The sequence below is a fragment of the Ornithorhynchus anatinus genome, chromosome 18 (genome assembly GCF_004115215.2).
Source record: "Ornithorhynchus anatinus isolate Pmale09 chromosome 18, mOrnAna1.pri.v4, whole genome shotgun sequence".
Lineage (NCBI taxonomy): Eukaryota > Metazoa > Chordata > Mammalia > Monotremata > Ornithorhynchidae > Ornithorhynchus > Ornithorhynchus anatinus.
Genome location: NC_041745.1, coordinates 21,644,017 through 21,668,012, shown reverse-complemented (window position 1 = coordinate 21,668,012; position 23,996 = coordinate 21,644,017). Strand labels below are relative to the sequence as shown.

At 43.6% G+C, this 23,996-nt stretch overlaps 1 non-coding gene across 1 annotated transcript; it reads left to right on the top strand.

The window, feature by feature from the left end:
- Window positions 1-11,238: 11,238 nt before the first annotated feature.
- Window positions 11,239-11,376, top strand: LOC114805536. The gene has a single exon (XR_003753508.1). It is a non-coding gene; the product is annotated as a small nucleolar RNA SNORA7 (small nucleolar RNA).
- Window positions 11,377-23,996: the final 12,620 nt, after the last annotated feature.

The window sequence follows — 23,996 nt, the reverse complement described above, 5'->3', positions numbered from 1 at the left end:
TTTAGGTGGTGGGCAGACATCCAGGTGGAGACGTCCTGGAGGCAGGAGGAGATAAGAGCCTGAAGGGAGGGGGAGAGAACAGGGGAGGAGATGTAGATTTGGGTGTCATCTGCATAGAGATGATATTTGAAGCCATGGGAGCGAAAGTTGAAGCCGTGGGAGTGAACAATAAATAAATCAGATAAATCAACTACTAATTGATTGCATCTCCTGATTTATTCACATATCCATCATTAACTACTGTGGTAGCACAGGTAATTGAAAAGCACTTTTAATCCAAAACAACATATTTTGGTCACCACATGATATAGAGGGAAATGTTACAAAATGTTTAGCTTAAATTATCAAAAAGTTTAAAAATGTGAATTATAGTTACCATACCAAGTTCTGTGATGGACTGTGGTCCATAACAACCATCAGCAAGGGAAAAGAGCCAGAACTGATGATCAGACAAAAGAGAGAACTCATTCATTTGTAATAATGATAAGAATAATAATCATGATAATGGTATTTATTAAGCACTTACTATATACCAGGCTCCATACTAAGTACTGGGATGGATACAAGCAAATCGGGTTGGACCCAGTCCCTGTCCCACATAAAGCTCACAGTCTCAATCCCAGTTTAGAGAAGCAATGTGGCTTAGTGGAAAGAGCATGGGCTCGGGGAGTCAGGACGCATGTTCTAATCCCGCTCCACCACTTGTCAGCTGGGTGACCTTGGGCAAGTCACGTCACTTCTCTGTGCCTCAGTTCCCTCATCTGTAAAATGGGGATTAAGACTGTGAGTCCCACGTGGGACAACCCGATTATCCAGTATCTACTCTAGCGCTCCAGTGTTTGGCACATAAGAAGTGCTTAACAAATACCAACATTATTAGTGTTATTATTATTTTTGTAGTAAGTGCTTAACACATGCCATCTGAAAAAAAACCCAAAAAAGCCCTCTTGGATTAAAGGTAAATGGCTTGACTCAGTCTTATTTCTACCAAATTCCCTCTTTGTGACCTTGAGTAGGGCACTTAACCTTTCTGTGCCTCAGTGTCCCTGTCTCTGAAATAATGAAAATATCTTCCTGTCCTTATCTTATAGGGCTGGTAAGAGGACAAAGTAAGATAGTTGAACTGAAAATACTTTGGAAAACATAAGTTATTAAAATATTCAAGGATTAATCCATACTTTATTTTGTAATGACTCCCTTCAATACAATAAAAAGACACTATCATTTCCTTAATCCTGATTTGTCTGTTCTCCATTGTCACCACTTTTCTGTCCTCTGTTCACCCACGGCTTTTTTAATCCCAAATAAAATACTGACAATGTTTTTCTGGTGGTTAAATAATTGACCAACTGTAATTAAGAATATTTTTCTACCTAGTATTTCTTCTGCCTTTAAAGATACAGGCACCTAGCAAAATGCAATCGACAGTAATAAATTCACATCCTTCTACACTGAGGTCGCATTCATTCAATCATTCAATCAGTCATACATTGAGCACTTACTTTGTGCAGAGAACTATACTAAGCACTTGGAAGAGTAGAATATAATAGAGTTGGTAGACATGTTCCCTCCCTACAAGGAGTTTACAGTCTAGAGAGCAGAGATAGACCTTTATATAAATACATAAATAAATTGTGCAGGTGTATATTAATGCTGTGGGGCTGATGGTGGAGTGAATAAAGGGTGCAATCCAAATGCAAGAGTAATGTAGAAAAGGAAATGAGAGCTTTGTCAGAGAAGGCCTCTTGGAGGAGATGTTCTATTAAGAAGGCTTTGAAGATAGGGAGAGTGACCATCTGATGTATATTGAGAGAGAGGGCATTCCAGGTCTGAAGCAGGATGTGGGCAAGAGGATGGTGGTGAGGTAGACAAGATTGAGATACATTGAGTAGTTGGCATTAGAAGAGCATAGCATGTGGGTTGTGTTGTAATAAGAATTCAGAGAGACAAAGTAGGAGGGGACAAGGTGATTGAGTGGGTTAAAGCCAATGGTAAGGAATTTCTGTTTGGATGCCGAGGTGGATGGGCAACAGTGAAAGTTCTTAAGCAGTCGAGAAATGTGGACTGAACAGTTTTGTGGGAAAATGATACCAGCATCAGAGTCAAGTGTATAGATTGAAGTGGGGAGAGACCGGAGGCAGGGGGTCAGTGAGGTGGTTGATGCAGTAGTCAAGGAGGGATAGGATCAGCTGGATAGGACAGAACTGACCCCCACAGTAGGGGCAGTGGGGCAAAATCTACCTAGGACAGGCAAGGTTTCCTCCACCAGAACAGGAGTCTGATACAAATCAAAGCATCTCTATCCCAGTTCCTCGGGAGGGACTGTGCCTTCCCAAGCATGTCTCTCCTTATCCCTCCGGGGGACAGAAAGGCCACTCCAGAAGAAGCGGACAGGATGACAGCATGGCGTAATGGATAGAGCATGGGCCTGGGAGTCAGAAGGTCATGGGTTCTAATGCCGACTCTGTGACTTGTCTGCTGTGTGACCCCTGGGCAAGTCACTTTACTTCTCTGTGCCTCAGTTCCCTCATCTGTAAAATGGGGATTGAGACTGTGAGTCCCACGGGGGACAAGAACTGTATCCAACCTGATTGGCTTGAATCCAACCCAGCCCTTAGTACAGTGCCTAGCCCATAGTAAGCGCTTATCAAATACCACAATTATTATTATGGAGTTTCTGCTATGTGGATGGATGGGGTCAGGGAGGCTCTTGCAGTAGGGGCAGGGGGATGGAACCTCCACGGCAGCTGTGTGGATAGGGGAAAGAGAGGCTGCTGGTGGGGGCAGGAGGGATTAAACCTCTGGTTCAGGCTGGGTGGGTGGAGGGGGTCAGAGAGGCTGCTCTGGCAGGGGCAGGGGATAGAGTACAGCAGGGGCAGGGGAATTAAGTTTCTGGTGCATCTGGGGAAAGGGCCTCACTGGGGAATTATGTGGGGAGAGGGTGCCAGGCTGCCATCAGCTTGGGTACCATGATTGGCGGAGATCAATCGTAGGGGAGGCGGTGCCATGTTGGATCATGATTCAGCTCCTTCTCTTGGGGATAGGTAGATCCGATAGGTTCCTCAGACACATTCATAATCCAAACAAATACCTCTGCTGAGAAGCAGCTCGGCTTAGTGTCAAGTCAGCATGGACTATTGAAAAGTCCATTGATAACAGGCCTGGGAGAAAGAGGAGCTGGGTTCTAATCCCGGCTCTACCACACGTGTGCTGTGTGATCTCAGGCAAGTCATTTAGCTTCTCTGGGCCTCTATTACCTCATCTGTAAAATGGGATTCTGTCAATCAAAGACACGGCAGACACTTAAGTTTCTACTGCACGGAATAAGACAATGGTAAACCACATCCACATATATACATATTTTTTTACCAAGAAAACTCTATGGATAGAAGTCCATAAAGTCATTATGAATCATAAACCATTTGATGCCATTTGACAGAATTCGATTTAAGATGGTGAGGTCCACGTGGGAAATGGACTGTGTCCAACCTGATTAGCTTGTATCTACCCCTGTGCTAATATGGTTCCTGGCACATAGTAAGTGCTTAACGTGTACCATTAAAAAAAATTGCACATCTATCACGTACCTCATAAGTGCCTTGATATCTCTAACAGGAAGAAAGGCAAAGTCATTTAACCCCTGCCTTCAGGACTGCTAAATAGTACTGGTGCCATAATGCCCGAGACCAAGTGCATTCTGCCAAGATCCTGTCCTTGGGTCCACTGAGGCCGGCCAGGATTCTGAAGAGGAATTTACCTTTCAGTGCTGCCAAGCTGGCCGTGAGGTTGGCACTCTGCCACTCTCCGGATTGGGCGGCTCTAGGTGATGATTTCCAAGCTAGGTGTCCGGTCGAGAGGCAGCCTTCTTCCCAGCTATTAGCTTCCCAGTCCAAAATACTCCAGTCCCAGGTCTTGCCCCCTTCCCCAGTTTTCAAGCCCTTCTCTTTTCATTCCACTCTTGTAAAGTGCCACCAAGTTCAGTCTTAGTGGGTGGTACAGTGGATGGAGACATACGGTGAACCCAGTGGCATCTCCCTCAATCTTGAGGGCCCATTAATGTCAGATGGGCCAGCCAACAGGAATAGGGGGCTGTGATTAGGCAGCCTGTGAATCTTATTAGGAGAAAGGCAAAGTAATCAGCTCCAGGTGCTGCAACCATAGAGAAGCAGCATGACTTAGTGGCAAGAGGACTGGCTTGGGAGTCAGAGGTTGGGTTCTAATCCCAGCTCACCACTGATCAGCTGTGTGACTTTGGGCATGTCACTTAACTTCTCTGTGCCACAGTTCCCTCATCTGTAAAATGGGGATTAAGACTGTGAGCCCTACGTGGGACAACCTGATTGCCTTGTATATGCCCCAGTGCTTAGAACAGTGCTTGGCACATAGTAAGCACTTAACAAATACCAACATTGTTATCAATCAGCCAGTAGATCCATGGTATTTAATGAGCACTTAATGTGTACAGATTGCTGTACTAAGTGCTTGGGAGAGTAATAATTATGATAATATTGGTTAAGCATTTACTATGTGCCAGGCACTGTACTAAGCATTAGAGTAGAAATAAGGTAATCAGGTTGGACACAGCTGCTATCCCACATAGGGCTCACAGTTTTAATTCCAATTTTACAGATGAGGTAACTGAGGCCTAGAGAAATGAAGTGACTTTCCCAAGGTCACAGAGCAGACAAGTGGTGGATGCGGAATTAGAACCCAAGTCCTTCTGACTGTCAGGCCCTTGTTCTATCCTTTGGGGAACACTGCTTCCCTAACAGTACTTGTACTTTCCAAGCACTTAGTACAGTGCTCTGCACACAGTAAGCACTTAGTAAATATGATAGAATGAATTGAATGAATGAATAACAAGACAATAGAGTGAGTAGACATGATCTCTGCCCACAAGGAGCTCTAGACTGCAAGCTCACTGCGGACAGGAAGTGTGCCTGTGACATTGTTGTGGCATACTCTCCCACGTGTTTAGTACAGTGTCCTGCACACAGTAAATGCTAAATAAATATAATTGATTGATTGGAAGACAGTCCTAGAAATAAACTACAGGTAGGCAAAATGACAGGATAGAAGAATATATACATATGTGCTTTGAAGGTGAGGGCACGGTGAATATCAAATGCTTAAAGGGTACAGCTCCAGGTGGATAGGTGACCGAGAAGAGAGAGGGAGTAGGAGAAATGAGGTCTTCTTTAGGAAGGCCTCTTGGAGAAGGTGTGATTTTATGGGGCCTAAAAGGTGGGTTGAGTGACAGTCTGTGGGATATGAAGAGGGAGGGAGTTCCAGCCTACAGGGAGGATGTGGGCAAGCGGTCGGTGGCAGGATTGACGAGATAGAGAGATAGAGAATAGGTTGGCTTTAGAGGAGCGAAGGGTGCCAATTGGGTTATAGTAAATCAACAAAGTAAGGCAGGTGGGTAGAGCTGACGAGTGTCCTAAGGCTGATGGCATCTATCTGCTAAAGATATCTAGCATGATAAAATCAGATCTTGTTGTGGACAGACTTGTCTACCTCACCCCTCTCCCTTCTGCCATAGCCACATGCCCTGAAATGGGCTTTGTCATTCTCAGGACCACCCTAGGATTTGAAGAACTGCTTGACTATCGGGCTGCAGCAACTGCAAAGTGTGCCTTGGGAACAAGAAAGGAGATTGATTTTATTTGCTGTTTGTTCAATGGACCCCCTTACTGAGGCCCAGATTTCTCCACGTCCAGGCTCAGGACTTTCCTCGTTGGCCAAGCAGGCTGCTGTATTTCAGGGTAGAGGGTATGACCTGGATATTCGTACCCCAGCCATCTGGCTTGTAAATCCTGGCGCTTCACTCACTGTTGGTTCCACTGCAACTCCTGCCTGTTGGCTCACTTTGACATGGAAGGGCACCAACCTTTGGGAGACAAAAGAGTCTTTCAAGAAATTCAAATTGATGGTGATTCCCTCTTGAAACTAAGAGAGAGACTTTGGCAGCACCCAAGGAGTTGAAAACATCGGTAGCTCTAAGGTAGTAGGAAGAGCTGGATTGAGAATTAAGGAGAGGGAGGCGTGACTTTGTGCGGAAATCCACACTCCCCCCGGATAGCTTAGAAGAAGCCAAGCTAGTGGCTACCAAGATCTGGAAAGTTCCTGAACAATGAACTAAAACATCAGGCTACACACTAGGGGCTGCCTAGGTTCAGCCTGGGCCTTTGAGAACTGGAGAGTAGGGCCCAGAGAAAAATGGAAATCTCTCTGTCTGCAGGAAGGGTTTCTGATGAACCATTCCAGTCAGAAAGGAGCTACCCGATTTAACAAGCCAGATGGCTGGGGCTTGGAGATCCAGGTCATACCCTTTACCCTTGAAATACACCGGCCAACTCGACCAACAAGAAAAGTCCTGAGCCTGAACCCGGAGAAGTATAGGCTTCAGCAAGGGGTTCGTCACTGAAATGGGGTCCGGTGATCCCAGTATTGCAAAGTCCTGTCTGTGCAACCTACATCTACTGTACTGTAATAATAATAATGATAACTGTGGCATTTATTAAGCATTTACTAGGTACCAGGCACTGTTCTAAGCGCTGGGGTGGATACAAGCAAATAGAGTTGACAGAGTCCCTCTCCCACATGAGGCTCACAGTCTTATTCCCCACTTTACAGATGAAGTAACTGAGGCACAGAGAAGTGAAGTCACAAGCCCAAGGTCAAACAACAGACTGGTGGTGGAGCTGAATTAGAACCCAGGGGCTTCTGACAACAAAGTCCATGTTTTATCCACTAGACCACGCTGCTTCTGTACTGTACAGCTACAGCTTCTACACAGACTACTTTCTTCTGGCTGTATTTACCTACCCGTCATATTGGAAGACCTCACTGAGGCAGAAATTCACTTGTGAATTCATGTGTGGCTGAGAAGGTCAATGTGGGACCCACAGTCCTGACTGTGTTGTGCACACAAAAATGGCTGTACCTTTCCGCCTTGTCATGCATAATTTTTGGAGCGCCCACAGCAGTTTTAACTTTTTTTTGTCTCTCCTTCCTTACACAACATCTCTAATAAGGTTACTAGGACATCTCTCCTTGGATGTCCCACAGACACCTCAAAATTAACATGACCAAAAGAGATCTCCTTATAGTCCCCCACAAACCCTGATCTTGCCCTGTCTTTGCTGATGTAGACAACATCACTATCTTATCTGTCTCACAAGCCCGAAATCTTGCCATTATCTTTGTCTCATCTCTATCATTCGACCCACTTATTCAGTCTGTCTCCAAATCCTGTAAGTGTCAACCTTTCAAAACATCACTAAAAATCCACCCTTACCTCTCCATCCAAATGGCTACTTTGGGGATCCAAGCACTTAGAATATTCGGCATCAGCCTCTTTGCTTACTCCTTGGCCTTCTGTCTCTCACCCCTCCAATCCTCACTTTATTCTGCTGCCTGGATCATTTTTATAAAACAACATTCCTTTCACATCTCCCCACTTCTTGAAAACCTCTAATGTTTGTCAATCCACCTCCACATCAAATGGAACACATCAACCTTACTGTTGGTTTTAAATCCCTAGATCAGCTCACACCTTCCTCTTCATTCATTTATTTAATTGTATCTATTGAGCACTTACTGTGTGCAGACCACTGTTCTAAGCACTTGGGAAAGCAAGATATAACAATGAACAGACATATCCCCTGCTCACAACCAGTTTACTTCTATCTGATCTCACTGATTTTCCTACCACAACCCACCCCACACATGCCACTCCTCTAATAACAAACTACTCTCTGTACCTTGGTCTCATCTATCTTGCTGCTAATTCCTTACCTATATTCTCCCTCTGGTCTTGAACTTCCTGGCCCTTTGTATAAGACAGACCATCACTCTCTTCACCTTCAAAGCCTTGTTTAAATTCCATCTCCTTCAAGAGGCCTCCCCTAATAATGCCCTATTTCCCCTATTCCATCTCCAAATTGAATCTTTTAGGCATTTGTATCTGTGCCCTTTAAGTCCTTGATATTCACCTCACCCACAGCCCACAGCACTTATGTACTTATCCATAATTTTATTTTAATGTCTGTATCCCCTTCTAGTTATTCCCTCAGTGGGCAGGGAATCTGTTTACCAATTCCGCTGTACTGTACTCGCTCAAGGACTTTGAACAATGCTCTTCACACGGTATTCACTCAATAAAAATGATTGATCAATTGATTGCAAACCTTTTGTTCTACAAGAGACACTCCTTTCCTGATAGCAGTATAGTCTTTTGGTCTTTCTCAGTGGTTGACTTCCAGTTGACAGTTGGGATGCAGCAGTGTCTTTGGTTTTACTTCATGTGTCCTTAAAATGTTTCCTCTGCCCTCCTATCAGTTTCCCGATTTCAGTTCTCCATGTAGCAGTTTCTTGGGATCGCTGATGTTGCTCATTCACTTCTCATTTGCTACTCAGAGTATCTCTGTTTAGGTGAGCATAGCTTTAGATCTAAGAGACTGTCTACTTTCCACACTTTCTTTGGCTACTCTGGATATTCTTTGACAACAACCAAAACCCACCTTCCCCACCCCCAAATTCGCTGAACAAGCTCCTTTAGACTGTAAGCTCGTTGTGGGATGGGAATATACTTATTTACTGTTGTACTGTGCTCTTCCAAGTGCTTAGTATAATATTCTGAATACAGTAAGGACTCAGAAAATAGCACTGAAAGAACATTTCTCCTTTGGCCCAGAATAAAGAAGCAGCCAATGTTTAGACAGTTAAAAAGCATGCCATTTTTGTTTTCAAATGTGGGTTGGTTAGTTGAATTATCCTTTTGAAAATATTATGGACCTTGAATTTTCATTCAGGTAAGACTTAGACTTTTGTGCTTCTCAGAATAGAACCCATTGTTTTGGTGTCATTTAAGGAAGCACTGACCTTTGAGGATTTCTCAAGTGATTCTGAAAGCTGAGATTGCTTGGACCTTATGAATGACCAGAATATGAAGAACTCAGACATTTCCAGTACTCCATTTTGTTGTGGAGGGTAACCTTGCAAATCTATTTCCTTTCCCCAATTAAGCCCTCTTTTCCCTCGCTTACTCTCCTTTCTGCATCATCTATGTTCTTAGATCTGTGCCCTCTGAACATTTGATGTTCACCCCACCCCCAAGCCCAAAGTCCTTCTGTACATATCTTTAAATTATATATTACAAATTAGTTATTCATATTAATGCCTTTCTCCACTTCTAGACTAGAAGCTCATTAAGGGCAGGAAACCTGCCTTGGTAATTCTTCTGCATTATACTCTCCCAAGTGCTTGATAATGTGCTCTGCACATAGTAAGTGCTCAGTGACTATCGTGGATTGATTGATTGATTGATTTTTCATCTTATGTTTCATCCCCTAATGGCGAAGTGCTTCCTCAAGAGGAAGCAAGAACGTGCTACCTCTGACTGTGGTGAACGGGCGGCAGGCCACTTTACTAGTGGCTATTTGTGATCCCATGAACAATGATGAAGAAAAAGAAGAAACTCACAAAGACACTGATGTGATCTACTTGACAGGTGGTTACTGGCCCTTGGGGTAGAGCATGGAGGGAGATATGGCCTTCTGCCCCTGCTCTAACCTGTACCGGGCCTGGACTAATCAATGACTGCCACATAGAGCTACAGCTGCTATGTCTAACACAGATAAGAGTCACTTTGAATCACTAAAAAGGAAGCAGGAGAAAGCGGCAGCAACCATTCAGTAGTATTTATCGAGTACTTGCTATATGCAGGGCACTGTACTAAGCGCTTGGAGTGTACAATTCGGCAACAGTGAGAGACAATCCCTGCCCAATAATGGGCTCACAGTCTAAACAATCGGAAGCAGAGAGGCGGCAGAGAGGGAAGCAGCATTTGGGGAAAGCAAAGCTTGGAGGACACGGCGGGCGGAGGAAGAGGTGGCTTGCAATGTCAGCGGCTCGCTTCACCCGGAACTTCTCCCTACCTTCTACCATGGGTTCTGTAGAAGAGGCTTCCTTCATCAGCAGACTGGTACTGGACTCTTGATGGAGTGGAATGAGTGAGAGTGTGTAGTTGTCACTCCTTTGCATAATGGTAAAACTAAGTAAAAAAGTTTCCACAGTAACTTTGGTGGTTGGTTGTGGTTTGACTTTTTTTGTGTCACTGAGGCTACCCAGGTCCAGGTAAGTCCTGGGTGACAATTTACCACCCAAACTATTGGCAATTGACAAGAAATATGCAGGTTTTGGTAGACTCATCACTTGTGTGAGTGGAGTCAAATGTGCCTCCCATGCAAAATCGAGACATTGACAGTATAGTCCATCCATAGCCCCTACTCTGTATAAATCTACATGTTTACTAAATCAGTATAATACCTTCTTTACGATGTTTTAGATCCACAAGAATAATGACATTAGGTCATGGTTAATACTACAGGTTAATTTTGGGCTGAATGTCCATACAGATTATCCTCAGTGGTGGCTCTATTGCAATGAAAGTAAGTTTTGTCAGTTTAAAATATCCAGAAAAGCAAGGCCAGTGCTAGAATACTATCTGGATTATTTGCAGGGGTTGAATGATCCTGAGTGTCTGGAAGTGGAGGTATCTCCTCAGCAGAGCATAAGTGTGCACAAAGTGCTCTACTAAGCGCTGGGAGAGAATGCACAGGTGGGAATTGAACATAGTTCCTGCCCCTCATGGGGTTTCACGGCATTTTCTGTGGCTTGATGTGGAATGGTGGAGGACTAATGACTATCAACTCTTTGCCCTGTTGCACCGTGGTATGGGGCTGCAGGAGAGTGAACACAGGTCTGTGGCAAGCACAGAATCAGCCATTTGCTTCCTCTGGTATCTTTACCCTGCTGCTTCTGACATGACATGACAATGCCCTGTTGGGAATTGTACAAATTCCCCCTCAAGAGAGTATAAAGGAAGGGGATGGAGGACAAGGAAGCCTGGCCTAGTGGAATGAGCACAGGACTGGGAATCAGAACACCTGGATTCTAATTCCAGTTTCCATCACTTGCCTACTGTGTGATCTTGGGCAAATCATTTAATTTCTCTGTGCCTAAGTTTCCCCATCTGCCAAATGGGATTTCACTATCTGTTCTCCCTCCTGCTTAGACTGTGAGCACCATGTGAGATGGGGATTGTGTCTGGCCTGCTTATCTTATACCTAGTACAATGCTTGGCACATAGAAAATGCTTCACAAATACACACGGACATAAAATCAATATATCAGTGATATTTATTGAGTTTACTGTATGAAGGCCTCCAACCTCCCCTCTCAGGGTCATACCTGGAGAGTTTCCAGTACTCTACCAATCTTGACTATGGGAGGGAGAGTCAAGCAGAAGCCTATCGATTCCATACTTAGCTTGGGCAATGGCTAGTGAGTGGAAGGTACTCTGCTACAAATAAAACTCTCCTGTGCTGGGCAGCAGCAGTATGGGAGAGTGTCTAGGGCAGAGACTTGAATTTACTGCGTGGAAGGAGGCAGTGGTAAACCACTTTCGCATTTTTACCAAGAAAACTCTATGGATACACTACCGGCATGATTGCAGATGGAGGTGGGGCCTTCTGGAAGAGTTGCATCCATGGTGTCGCTATGGGTCAGAGACGACTCGATGGCATAAGACAGACAGACGGGCACCAGACTAAACACTTGGGAGAGTAAAGTACCTCAGAGTTGGTAGAAACATTCCCTACCCACAAGGAGCGTACAAGTCTAGCAGGGAAGGACAGATATTAAAATAAATTGAGAATGTGTACATAAGTGCTATGGAGAGGAGCAGGACGTGACTTTCAAATGCTTAAAAGATGCAGATCAAACTACATAGGTAATGCAGAATGGACAGGGACCTGGGGTAATGAGGGCTTAGTCGGGAAGGCCTGTTGGAGGAGATGAGATTTAATAAGGTGTTGAATGTGGGGAGAGCGATGATCTGTTGTACCAGAGAGAGGAGGGAGTTCTGGGCGGGGGGGGGGGGGGGATGTGGGAAAAGGGTCATCAGTGACATAGATTAAATCAAGGCACCATAAGTTGCCATTAGAGGAGTGAAGTGTGGGGGCTACTGGTTTTCAGTAGGAAATCAGTAAAGTAAGGTCGGAGGGGGTGAGTTGATTGAATGTATTAAAGCTGAAGGTAGGGAGGTTTTTTTGATGCTGAGCTGGTTGGACAACCACTGGAGATTTTTGCAGAAAGGGGAGTCAAGAGCTAAATGCATTTTTTGAAAAATCATCTGGGCAGAAGAGTAAAGAATGCACTGGAGTGGGGAGAGATAGGAAGCAGGGAGATCAGCAAGGAGGTTGATAAGGTAGTAGAGGTGAGACATGATAAGTGCTTGGATTAGCTTAGTAGCAGGGTGGGTAGAGAGGAAAGTGTGGATTTTAGTGGTGTTGTGAAGGAAGAAGTGACAAAAAGGAAAAATTATTTCCTGTCAGTGTCCTGGCAGGAATGTTCCTTGAATCCAACTTAGAATGAAAGTAGCATTCAAGGGAACAATATTTATATTGAAGTTGTTCTTTTTCTAGCTTCAGAAAGTAAGAGAAAGATGTCAAAATCCCTTCTCCCATGACGATCAGCCAATTGTCTGAAATGTAACAACACCTCCTTGAGTGCTGTGTTGAATACTCTCACTTTTCTCCACCACATTGACAACAGGTATCCCAGGTATTCTATTTGACTGACAGGTAAAATAAGCATTCGACAGATTAGGAAACTGAAGGGCACACAAGTTAAATCATTCAGTCGATTGTATTTATTGATACATCCATTCATTCATTCATTTAATCATATTTACGGAGCGCTTACGTATGCAGAGCACTGTACTAAGCGATTGAGAAAGTACAATAAAGCAATAGAGACAGTCCGTGCCCACAATAAGCTCACAGTCTAAAGGGCAGAGACGTGAATACAAATGAACAGACATCAATATAAATAAATTTACAGCCACATACATAAGTGTTGTGGGGCAGGGAGAGGGAGGAAGAGCAAAGGAAGCAAGTCAGGGCGATGTAGAAGGGAGCGGGAGATGAGGAAAAGGGGGGTTTAATCGGGGAAGACCTCTTTAAAGAGACGTGCTCTCAATAAGGCTTCAAAGGCAGGGAGAGTAATTGGTGGGAATTGAGAAGGGAAGGCATTCCAAGCCAGAGGTAGGATATGGGCCAAGAGTCGGAGGCAAGGCAGGTGAGAGGGAGTCACAGTGAGAAGGTTAATGCCAGAGGAACGAAGTGTGAGGGCTGGGCTGTAGAAGGAAAGAAGCAAGGTGGAGTAGGAGGGGGCGAGGTGATGGACGGCCTTAAAGCCACTGGTGAGGAGTTTTTGTTTCATAAGGAAGTGGATAGGCAATCACTGGAGATTTGAGGAGAGGGGTGCCATGTCCTGAACATTTCTGTAGAAAGATAATCCGGGCAGTGGGGTGAACTGTGGACTGGAGTGGGGAGAGACAGGAGGTGGGGAGGTCAGCAAGGAGGCTGATGCAGTACTCTAGGTGGCCTAGGATGAATGACTGTATTAAAGTGGCAGCAGTTTGGATGGAAAGGAAAGGGTGGATTTTGGTGATGTTGTGAAGGTGAGACCAACAGGATTGGGTGACAGGTTGGATATATGGGTTTAACGTGAAAGCAGAGTCAAGGATAACACCAAGGTTTTGGGTTTGTGAGACGAGAAGGATGGTGCTGCTGCCTACAGTGACAGGAATGTGTAAGAGAGAACAGGGTTTAGGTGGGAAGATAAGGAGCTCTGTTTCGGACATGTTAAGTTTGAGATGATGCGAGGACATCCAAGTAGAGATGTCTTAAGGCAGGAGGAGATGCCAGCCTGTTGAGCACTTACTGTGTGCAGAACACTCTACTAAGCGCTTGGGAGAGTACACCGCAACAACATAACAGACACATTCCCTGACCATAACAAGCTTACAGTCTAGAGGGGGGACAGATATTAATACGAATAAATGAATTACAGATATGAACCGAAGTGCTTTGGGGATGGGATGGGAGGGTGAATGAAGGGAGCAAGTCAGGGTGACGCAGAATGGAGAGGGAGAAGATGAAAAGAGGGCTTAGTTAGGGAAGGCCTCCTGGAGGAGATGTGCCTTCAATACCACCGTGAAGGGGGACAGAGTACTTGTCCATCAGATATAAGGAGGGAGGGAGTTTCAGGCTGGAGGTTAGATGTGGGCAAGAGGTCCGGTGGCGAGTTAGGCAAGATAGTGAGAAGATTAGAATTGGGAGTCAAGTGTGCAGCCTGGGTTGAAGTAGGGGAGTAGTGAGGTGAGGTAGGAGGAAGCAAGGTGATGCAGTGTTTTAAAGACAATGGTGAGGAGTTTTTGTTTGATGCAGAAGTAGATGGGCAACAATTGGAGTTTCTCAAGGAATGGAAACATGTCCTGAATGTTTTTGTTGAAAAAAGATACGGGCAGCAGAATGGAATATGGACTGGAGCGGGGAGACATAGGAGGCTGAGAGGTCAGCAAGGAGGATGATAGAGTAACAAAATGGGATAGGATAAGTGATGGGTTTAATGTGATAGCAGTTTGGATGGAGAGCAAAGGGAGGATTTTAGCTATGCCATGAAGGTGGAATCAACAGGATTCAGTGATAGATTGATTGTGTGGATTGAATGAGAAAGAGGAGTCAAGGAAAATACCAGGTTTAAGGTCTTGGGAGACAAGATGGATAATGACGTCATCTACACTGATGGGAAAGTAACAGGAGGGCAGAGGACAGGCTTTGGGTAGGGTTTGAAGTTTGAAATTAAGCTGGAAAGAAGCAGCTCACTTTTTGCTGGGAATATTAAGCTCCTTAAGGACAGGAGTCATTTATTCTCCCAGGTGCCTATACAGTGTTCTGCACAGAGTAAGAAATTAAACTGTGAGCCCGTCGTTGGGCAGGGATTGTCTCTATCTATTGCCGAATTGTACATTCCAAGTGATTAGTACAGTGCTCTGCACATAGTAAACACTTAGTAAATAGGATTGAATGAATGATAAATACCATTGATTGATTCACTGAACCTAAGTTGTTGAATAAACAGATCAGTAGGGAGTTGATGTTAAAAATGTCAGGGGAATGACAGAGGCTATAGGGAAGGCTCAAGCATTGTAAACCTCAAAGTGAATCAGTTTGTCAGATTACCCTTGTATCAAAAGTGTAGGACTCTCGATGATGGCTCAGCGTCTACTAAATCTGTATGTAGATGATTCGGTTTTTCAACCCTAGAACCTGTCTGCCGTAGATCTATAGACCTCCCATTGACTGAAGGAAAATGTCTTAATTGCTCAGCTTGTAGGTTTAGAAAAGAATCAAATAAACAGATGGTTTCTAGAAAAGTTAACCCCCAGTTCTCTCCTTATCAACCATTTTTATGCTCTCTTCACCTGCCTCTGTGCAAATAGGCAGCATTTAGTGAATACCATGGATTGATTGACAAGGAGGAGAATGTGACTACAGTTTGGGGCCTGAAGGTGGGATTGCATGGAGGTATCCCAAATTAGATTTGGTTTCAGAGAACCTACTCAAAATCCCACCGGAGTATTATTATATTTTACCTATTTTGTGTGCATAGGCTGGGGCAACCATTGAGATTTCTGTGTCATGCTGACAATGGAAAGATGGTAGCTGTCAGGGGTCCAGACACAGCCTGTGGGACACAGGCTGTCAGTCTTTGGGAAGAAAACTGGCTGTCCATTTACAATGAGAAACGATTGATTAATGAGTATTTAGCACTTGGGGTAGAATATCTTCTTGATTGCCCAGAGACCCCAAGAAGGTGTTAAAATCTCATCCACAGGAACATCTGGAAATGTGTTAGAAGCATCCTGCATTAATTCTACTTGGTACAAATTCAGTCAATTTCCTTGTGATGATTTCCAAAAGAAACATTATGAACCTCAAGGACAGAGACCACAGTACACACCGGTAGGGCAATCTAGTGAAGGGGTCATGGAGAGAATGTCTCTGCCATCCGAAATCTCGCTGATGCTTAAAGGTTGAAGTCTCTGCCATTCTCCCAGAATGATCCCGAATGACTTGATCATCTGGAGTTCCCTGCAGACCAAAGTAAAGGATGGCCCATTTTTCTTAATAACTCACAAGCCCACGACATTTTCATTCATTACCCATTTTAAAATAACCCCCCAGCCAGAAAAAAAAACAAACAAAAAACCTGGATCTAAGTATTCCTTCTATAACAGATTGCTTGAGGTAGAGGAAAATGTTCATCCCCTGGTATTGATAGTAGAGTCAGGAGCTCCAGAAATGGTGGTGGCTGACCTTGAATCTTATTTGGAGATTTGTGGTCCAAGAGATAAGAGCAGCAGCACCACCAATAGACTAGTCTTCTGGAATATGAATCTCTGTTGATTTTGCAGCAAGCGACCTTATATCAGTTCTGAAGCATAACTGATTCGAGTCCTCTTACTTCTGTCAGTTCTCTGAGTAGTTCATCTTCCTTCATATCATTAAGGGAAAGAAATCTTGTAAACTGGCAGAAACAATTTACACATTGTAACATCAAAAAGAAGAAAAACAAATTTACTCTAAGCCTCCAAGACCGCAGTCCTGAGACCTGGATGAATTAAAAAGAGAAATCCCCCAGTCTTCATTTGCCTTAGAAAATTCAAAGAATTGGCGATGAAATTGGGATTACACAATCAAAGTGACCTTGCCCCAGCCCCCAAATCGTTTTCTATTTCACGTCAACTTAAAATGTGATTTAAAGGAATTGGTCAGTTAAACAGCCAATCCATTGGAGAAAGATAACGTCAAAATCATTTCTTCCACATGTATACATAAATGCAAGTGTATACACACACACACACACACACACCCCACACACATACAGCACACACATGCATAAATATATATAACTACTCTTCATTTTTGAAGATGACGCTGCAGGCGTAGCTCCCTTATGTAAGTAGGTTGTGCTCCTGAAAAGATCAATGTGTGACCAACTCACTCTGACCCATTATCCGAATTTAGGAATAGGCACCTCCTTCTAGCCTATAAGCATCTTGGGGAAAGGGATTGTGTTGCCCAACCCTATTGTACTGTAGTCTCCCAAGTGCTGAGTACACAGTAAGCACACAAAAAATCCCACTGATTGATTGAATGATTGGCAAGTTCACAGATCTGTTTCATTCAGAGTCTTTCTCTGTTTGCAAATTTGGTTTGCATATCTTAATGAAACCTTACCACAAAGAAAGCAAACTCGCTCCCATTTGCTTCTCCAGCCCCACCTCCCACCAAGCTACTCTGTCTGCCTCAGGGGTCTCCCAACTATTCACTGCCATGCTTAAGACAGAGAAGAACATGTATTTCCTTCAACTTTGAGACTGAATTCCACCCACATGCTTTTAGTGTACACACCTGGGAATACTTTCAAAAAGAAAGCCCTGATTGTCTACTTTTGTGGGTTGACAGAATCCTGAGACTAGAAAAAAGAACTGACAAAAATTGTTTTAAGTTATGAAATGGTGTTTGTGTTACTCTAGAATAGGAAGTGTGGGCTTTGTTTGACCTTTCAAAGAAATGCATTCGTTTCAAAGTCATAATAGATGAATTGAACTGAAATGCTATACAGAAAATATGTAAAAGAACACTATCGGTCTTCTTCAGCTTGGACTCCTGACATTTTATTAGAGTGACCTACATCACTTTCTTGGATTTATATTCCCTAGGCACCCAAGGAGTTTGTATCTTTATATATATATATATATATATATATATATAATTTTTCCTACATATCTCCCAACCAATCTGTCAATCAATCATATTTATTGAGCACTTTCTGTGTGCAGAACTGCAGAACACTGCACTAACACTTGGGAGAATACAATGTAACAGAATTGGATGCTACGTTCCCTGCCCACAACAAGCTTAAATAGAGGAGGAGCCAGGCATTATCTCCCCATCCCCTCTATGATTTTGAGCCCTTTGTGAGAGAAGGACCATACCTAAATTCTCTTACTGTGTACTCACTCTAACACAGTACAGTGCTCACCCCAAGCAAGCACTCAGTAAATTCCATTACTACTCCCAGGACTCTGAAACAGATTTTGTATTAAGAAAGGGTAGTTCCAGGGCTCTGGAACAGATTTTGTATCTAAGAAAGTGAAGTTCCAAGCACGAGTTTAATCAGTTCTCTGGCCTAAAAGGGAAAGAGGAGTACTATTAGCAGTTGTATTAATATGTATTGGGTGTCCACTGAGTACAAAGGACTATAGTATGCACTTCAGAGATACAAAGTAAAGAAATGGCACATTGTCTGCCCAGAGGAGCTTACAATCTAATGAGAAAGACAGATGTGAAAATATTTACATAAGAGTAATCAAAGGAAACAATTGAAAGTACAATTGAATATCCCCTTCTTTATCCCCCAGATGAGGGAACTGAGGCCCAAAGAAGTGACTTGGCCAAGATCACACAGCAGACAAGTGGGAGAGCTGGGATTACAACCCAGATCCCTCTGACTCCCAGACCCGGGATCTAGCCCTTAAACCACACTGCTGGGGAGAGAGACAGTGAAAGAAATAAATGAATTATGGATATGTACATCAATGCTGTTGGGCTGGGGGTAGGGTGGATAGCAAAGTGCTTAAGAGGTACAGATCCAAGCAACCTATTGGAAAGAACATGGGCCAAGAAGTCAGAGGACCTGAGTTCTAATACCGGCTCTGCCACTCATCTGTTCTGTGACCTTGGGCCAGTCACTTAACTTCTTTGTGTTGCAGTTACCTCATCTATAAAATGAGGACTAATTTTGTGATTCCTATGTGGGACAAGGACTTTGTCCAACTTAATTATCTTGAATCTACACTAGGAGCAAGATGAGGTAGGAGGGAGCAAGGTAACTGAAGGCTTTAAAATCAATGGTAAGAGGTTTCGGTTTGATGTGGAGATGGGTGGGCAACCCTGGAGGCTCTTGAAGAGTGGGGAAATATGGACTAAATATTTTTATAGAAAAATGATCTGGGCAGCAGAGTGAAGTATGGACTGAAGTGGGGAAAGTCAGGAGGCAAGGAGGACAGCAAGGAGACTACTATGACAAACAAGGAAGGATAGAAGAAATGCTTGGATTAATGTAGTAGCAGTATGGATGGAGAGAAAAAGGCAGATTTTAGTGATGTCGCAAAGGTAGAACCCACAAGATTTAGCGATAGATTGAATATGTGGGTTGAATGAGAGCGAAGAATCAAGGATAATGCCAAGGTTATGGGTTTGTGAGACAGGAGGAATGGTGGTGCTGTTTTACAGTGATGGGAAAGTCATGGGGAGGACAGGGTTTGGGTGGGAAGATAAGGAGTTCAGTTTTGGACATGTGAAGCCAGAGATGATAGGACAACATCCAAGTAGAGATGCCTTGAAGGCAGGGGGAAATGTGAGACTACAGAGAGGGAGAGAGATAAGGGCTGGAGATACAGTTTGGGCAATCATATGCATAGAGGTGGTAATTGAAGCCATGGGAGCAAATGGGTTCTCCAAAGGCATAGGTGTAGATGGAGAATAGAAAAGGACCCAGAAATAAACCTTGAGGGACACCCACAGTAAGGGGTGGGAAGCCGGGGAGGAGTCCACAAAAGATATTGAGAATGAGCCGCCAGAGAGAGATGAGGTGAACCAGGAGAGGACAATGTCAGTGAAGCTGAGGTTGGATAATACTTCCGTGAGCAGTGAGTGATGGACAGTGTCAAAGGCAGCTGAAAGGTCGAGAAGGTTAGGATGGAGTAGACGCTGTTGGATTTCATTCAAACATATTTATTGAGTGCTTACTGTGTGCAGAGCACTGTACTAAGTGTTAAATTTGGCAAGAAGGGGATTATTTGTGACTTTTGAAAGGGCAGTTTCTTGGGAGTAAAGGGGCAGAAGCCAGATTGGAGTGAGACAAGGAGAGAATTGGGGGAGAGGATCTTAAAGCAGTGGGTGTAGACAACTCACTCAAGGAGTTTGGAGAGAAATGGTAGGAGGAAGACAGGACGATAACTAGAGGGAGCTGTGGGAGTCAAGGGAGCTTTTTTTTAGGAAAGGGAGACATGAGCATGTTTGAAAGGAGTTGGGAAGAAGCCACCTGAAAATGAATTGTGGAAGATGACAGTCAGTAAGGGAAGACAGGAGGGGGCCAGTGCTTTAATAAGTCTAAAGGACTGACTGTGAGCCGTTGGTAGGGATTGTCTCTCTTTGTTGCTGAATTGTACTTTCCAAGCGCTTAGTACAGGGTTCTGCACACAGTAAGCTCTCAATAAATACAACTGAATGAATGAATGGCTAAATGAGGTAGATGTGCAAGTGAAGTGGGTGGATTTTGAGAGAAGGCAGGAGAGTTGAAGGACAGGAGAGTTGAAGGAGGGTCAATGTGTTCAATGTACTCTGCCCATATTAAGCAGTCAGTAAATACCACGGATGGATTGATAACCATCTATCTTCCTCACACACTGATTAGTAAATACCATTATCATGAATATCAATCATTATTTTCATCATTAGAACCACACAGATTAAGGGTTTGTTTTATGTTGGAGTGAGTTCAAGTCTCCCCAGACCATACCCCCTTCATTTGGAGGGAGTGGATTGGGTATAGGGATGGAGGAAGAAAGAGCAAGTTAAGAGCAAGCAATGTATTTCCAGCTCTCATTCTTCCCACCAGGTTACAGATCCAAACCAATTAAGGACTGTTGACTCCATTCTTCTCATAAGGATTTTAGCTAAAGATTCGGAGCACGGGAAAAATAATAAAGAGTTTAAGTGTTCAGAACACTTTTCAAATGAATGTCATGGAAACAATTACATTAATTAGTTGACCTATTCCAGAGGAAGATTGGGAGATAGCCTTCTTTTCCAGTAGAATGAACAAACTGCCCTGTTATTAATTACAAACAGTTTAAAAAAGTAGATTTATTACCAGGGAGGACAAAGGTTTTAAGCTCAGGGACCCCGGGTCTGACACATCTCCTTGTGCCATCAAAAGTACATGCATGGTACATGCAGTCATACAAACTTCACCTGCAATAAGAAAACAAAATGGTTGTTGTCCAGAGAATTTTCCCTTGCTTCTCATGGAAAATCATCAAAATAAAGCAACTATTTTTTTTAATCACCCATGAGTCATTATAAAAAATGCTAAAGCTCTAAGGGAAATGTTAGCCCTGCCTCCTTCTTTAGGCCTCTGGCCTGCTAACATCATGCCTACCCAGCCACTAAGCTACTTTCATTCAGTCTGACCTGAGTTGCATTTCTCTAGATGTCATTCACACATTCTTTACACCCAGATTTCACTGAAAGAGAGATATTTTATTTTAAGTGTTCTACCAAAAGAATACCCCAGGAAACCATGGGAAAGTCAGTGAAATGTCTGGTTCCTCTAACTTGTCCCATTTATTCTAGCTATATATAAGTGCAGTTAAATCTTTTGGATGTTCTGAAATCCATGAAGATACTTCCCAATCTAAATCAGAGAGTGGTTCCAGCTAGATCACAATCTCCTTAAGGGCCGGGATCATGTCTACCACCTCACTTCTACTCACCCAAGTGCTTGGTACAGTATTCTTCACCAGTAGCTCAATAAATACCATGAATTAATTGATTCTGAGCTGTGGCTTTCACAGCACACAAGTGAGGGAATTATGGAAGCATCGACCTGTAAGAACATAATCATTTCATTTCACTTCCCTCACTGGACAGCACAACCTATAACCAAGTTTTTCCATCTTCCCTGTAGTACCCATTAATGAGGAAGAAAAATAATACACCAGAAGAAACAGCCCTAGTCTTTCATAGTTTTGTCATCATGGTTGCTGTAAGTATTGGTATTCTCCTTTTCACCCCCTACTGTGCTTACCTGTGGCCCCTGACCACACACCTGTTACACCATAACAGACCCATAATTGCCAGGAAATGGGCACCGGTATGCCCCTGACCTGAGCGCATATAGCAGGACATGAGACTAGGTAGCATGTGTGTGCTAACTGGGCCTAAGAAAAGTCAGTGTGATGAATGCATGCCCAATAAATGCATTCATTATAAAGTGTCCTTGACCCGGATTTCAATTTGGGCTGGTATTTCCTGCAAGACAAGCCTGACCTTACAGTATGCCTCTGCCAGGAAGAGGAAACTCTAAATCCCTGAAACTATGTTTGGTAGAATAAAATACAGTAAATAAGACTGTCCTTAGGGACTTTACAATCTGCCTGTGGAGACAGACACTCAAGTAATTTACAGACAAGAGGACAAAGGAAAAGGGGATATGTACATGAGTTAGTTCTGAAATCATAAGACTGAGAACACACCAGTGTTTAGCTGGCTCAGAAGTGCTGAGGTAGCAGATTGACCACTTTCCCGTGGTAAGGAATGGGTGAATACTGGAGGTATTGAGAAGGAGAAGAGATGGGTGCAGAATGATATTTTTGAAAAATGATCTGGGAAGCAGAGTGAAGAATGGATTGGAGTTGGAAGAGGCTAGAGGCAGAGAGGTCTGAGAGCCACCTGGTTCAGCAGCCAAATGTTGGCTAGCAGGGTAGCCATTTTAATGGAGAGGTAGGGCAGAATCTGATTATGTTATGAGGAAAGAGATCAGAGGATTTTATGATTCACAATCTGAAGCTTAGTACAGTGTTCTGCACACAGTAAGTGCCCAATAAGTACGATTGATCAATTTATGTCTGAGAGAGGAATCAAGGTTAATGTCAAGCTCGTGGCTTGAGAATCGGGGAGGAGTATCTAAGTGCTCAGTAAACATGAATGACTGACTGAGGAATGTATACAAGATGAGCAGAGGGAGATGAGGTAACTGCTGGAGGATGCAGTGGGATCACTGGGGTACTGAGAGGTTTGTTTTTTTTAAGAATTCATGAGTCATATGAGCAAGTTTGAAGACAGGGAGTCATTAGGGAGTGAGCAGTTGATGATGATAGGGACAGTGAAAGGGATTTTATAAAGTTAGAAGGGTTGGAATCAGAGGCGCAAATAGAGGAGGAACATTTTGAAAATCGATGGGAAATCTCTTCTGGAGATATTTTCATGTTTTTTCAGAGGCATGGAGAAAAATAATAAGACCCCAAAAGGTATGATCATTTGGAATGTTGATTTCCTTGCTCTTTTGGGTTTCAAGCCATGTGGTGAAAAATGTGATAGCCATTTTCCCTATCTGCTTTCCTTTCCCCGGCCAGTCAGCTCACCATCAGTTCAAAATCCATAGGACTTCAGTTTCCAGACTGATTTCTCAAATATCCTTATTTGGATAACCACCACCATTTTCTAACAAACAGAGATGCTGCTTGCCAGAAAAAAAGTCAACTATGGGCTATTTCAAAGAAAATTAAAACGACAATTTCTCTTCTTTCTGTTTGAGAAAATCTGGGGTATCATTGCAAGTGTCCTTCCCCATTTATGTTTCAAAACACAAGTATGATTCTTATCTCTGTCCCTCATGTGTCCTCTGCCGCTTTTCGTAATTTACTGTTATTCAATAGCAATTAAAACAACACTGCTATGGTCAGCAGCAACCACTGCTGGCTGACTGCTCGGGCTGACTTGTGGGATGGGAGAGGTGATGTTAGTTTCTGGCCCTCATCCCAAAGCCTCTTGTTACACTGAACAGCCTTCTCCTCTTGGCAGGGGACTGAAAGCAGGCCCACTCTGATATTAGGATCAGGGGAAGGAACATATTACTGAGAGCTGGCTGGGAGGATGCCTAACCTGCTGACATTTCCTTTGCCTTTTCTATTCAGTGGAACCAAAAGAGGAATCAATTTCTAGCCCAGATGTTTCAGACTCATCGAAAATTCAGGAGGGGTTCTTTGGGGTCCATCTACAATTATCTGTTTTCTTGGCATCCCTCAGAAAGGGGGCAAAAAGGACAGAGTGACTCAGTGAGTTAAGCAATAGACTCTCAAGAGATTGTATGTTAAATTTTCCACCGGGTCCCTAATTCACTATCTGAAACACAGGGACATGCTAGCCTTCTGAAATCACTCTGTATGGCCCAGTGGAATGGGCTCGAGCCTGGGAGTCAGAAGATCTGTGCTCTAATTCCAATTCTGT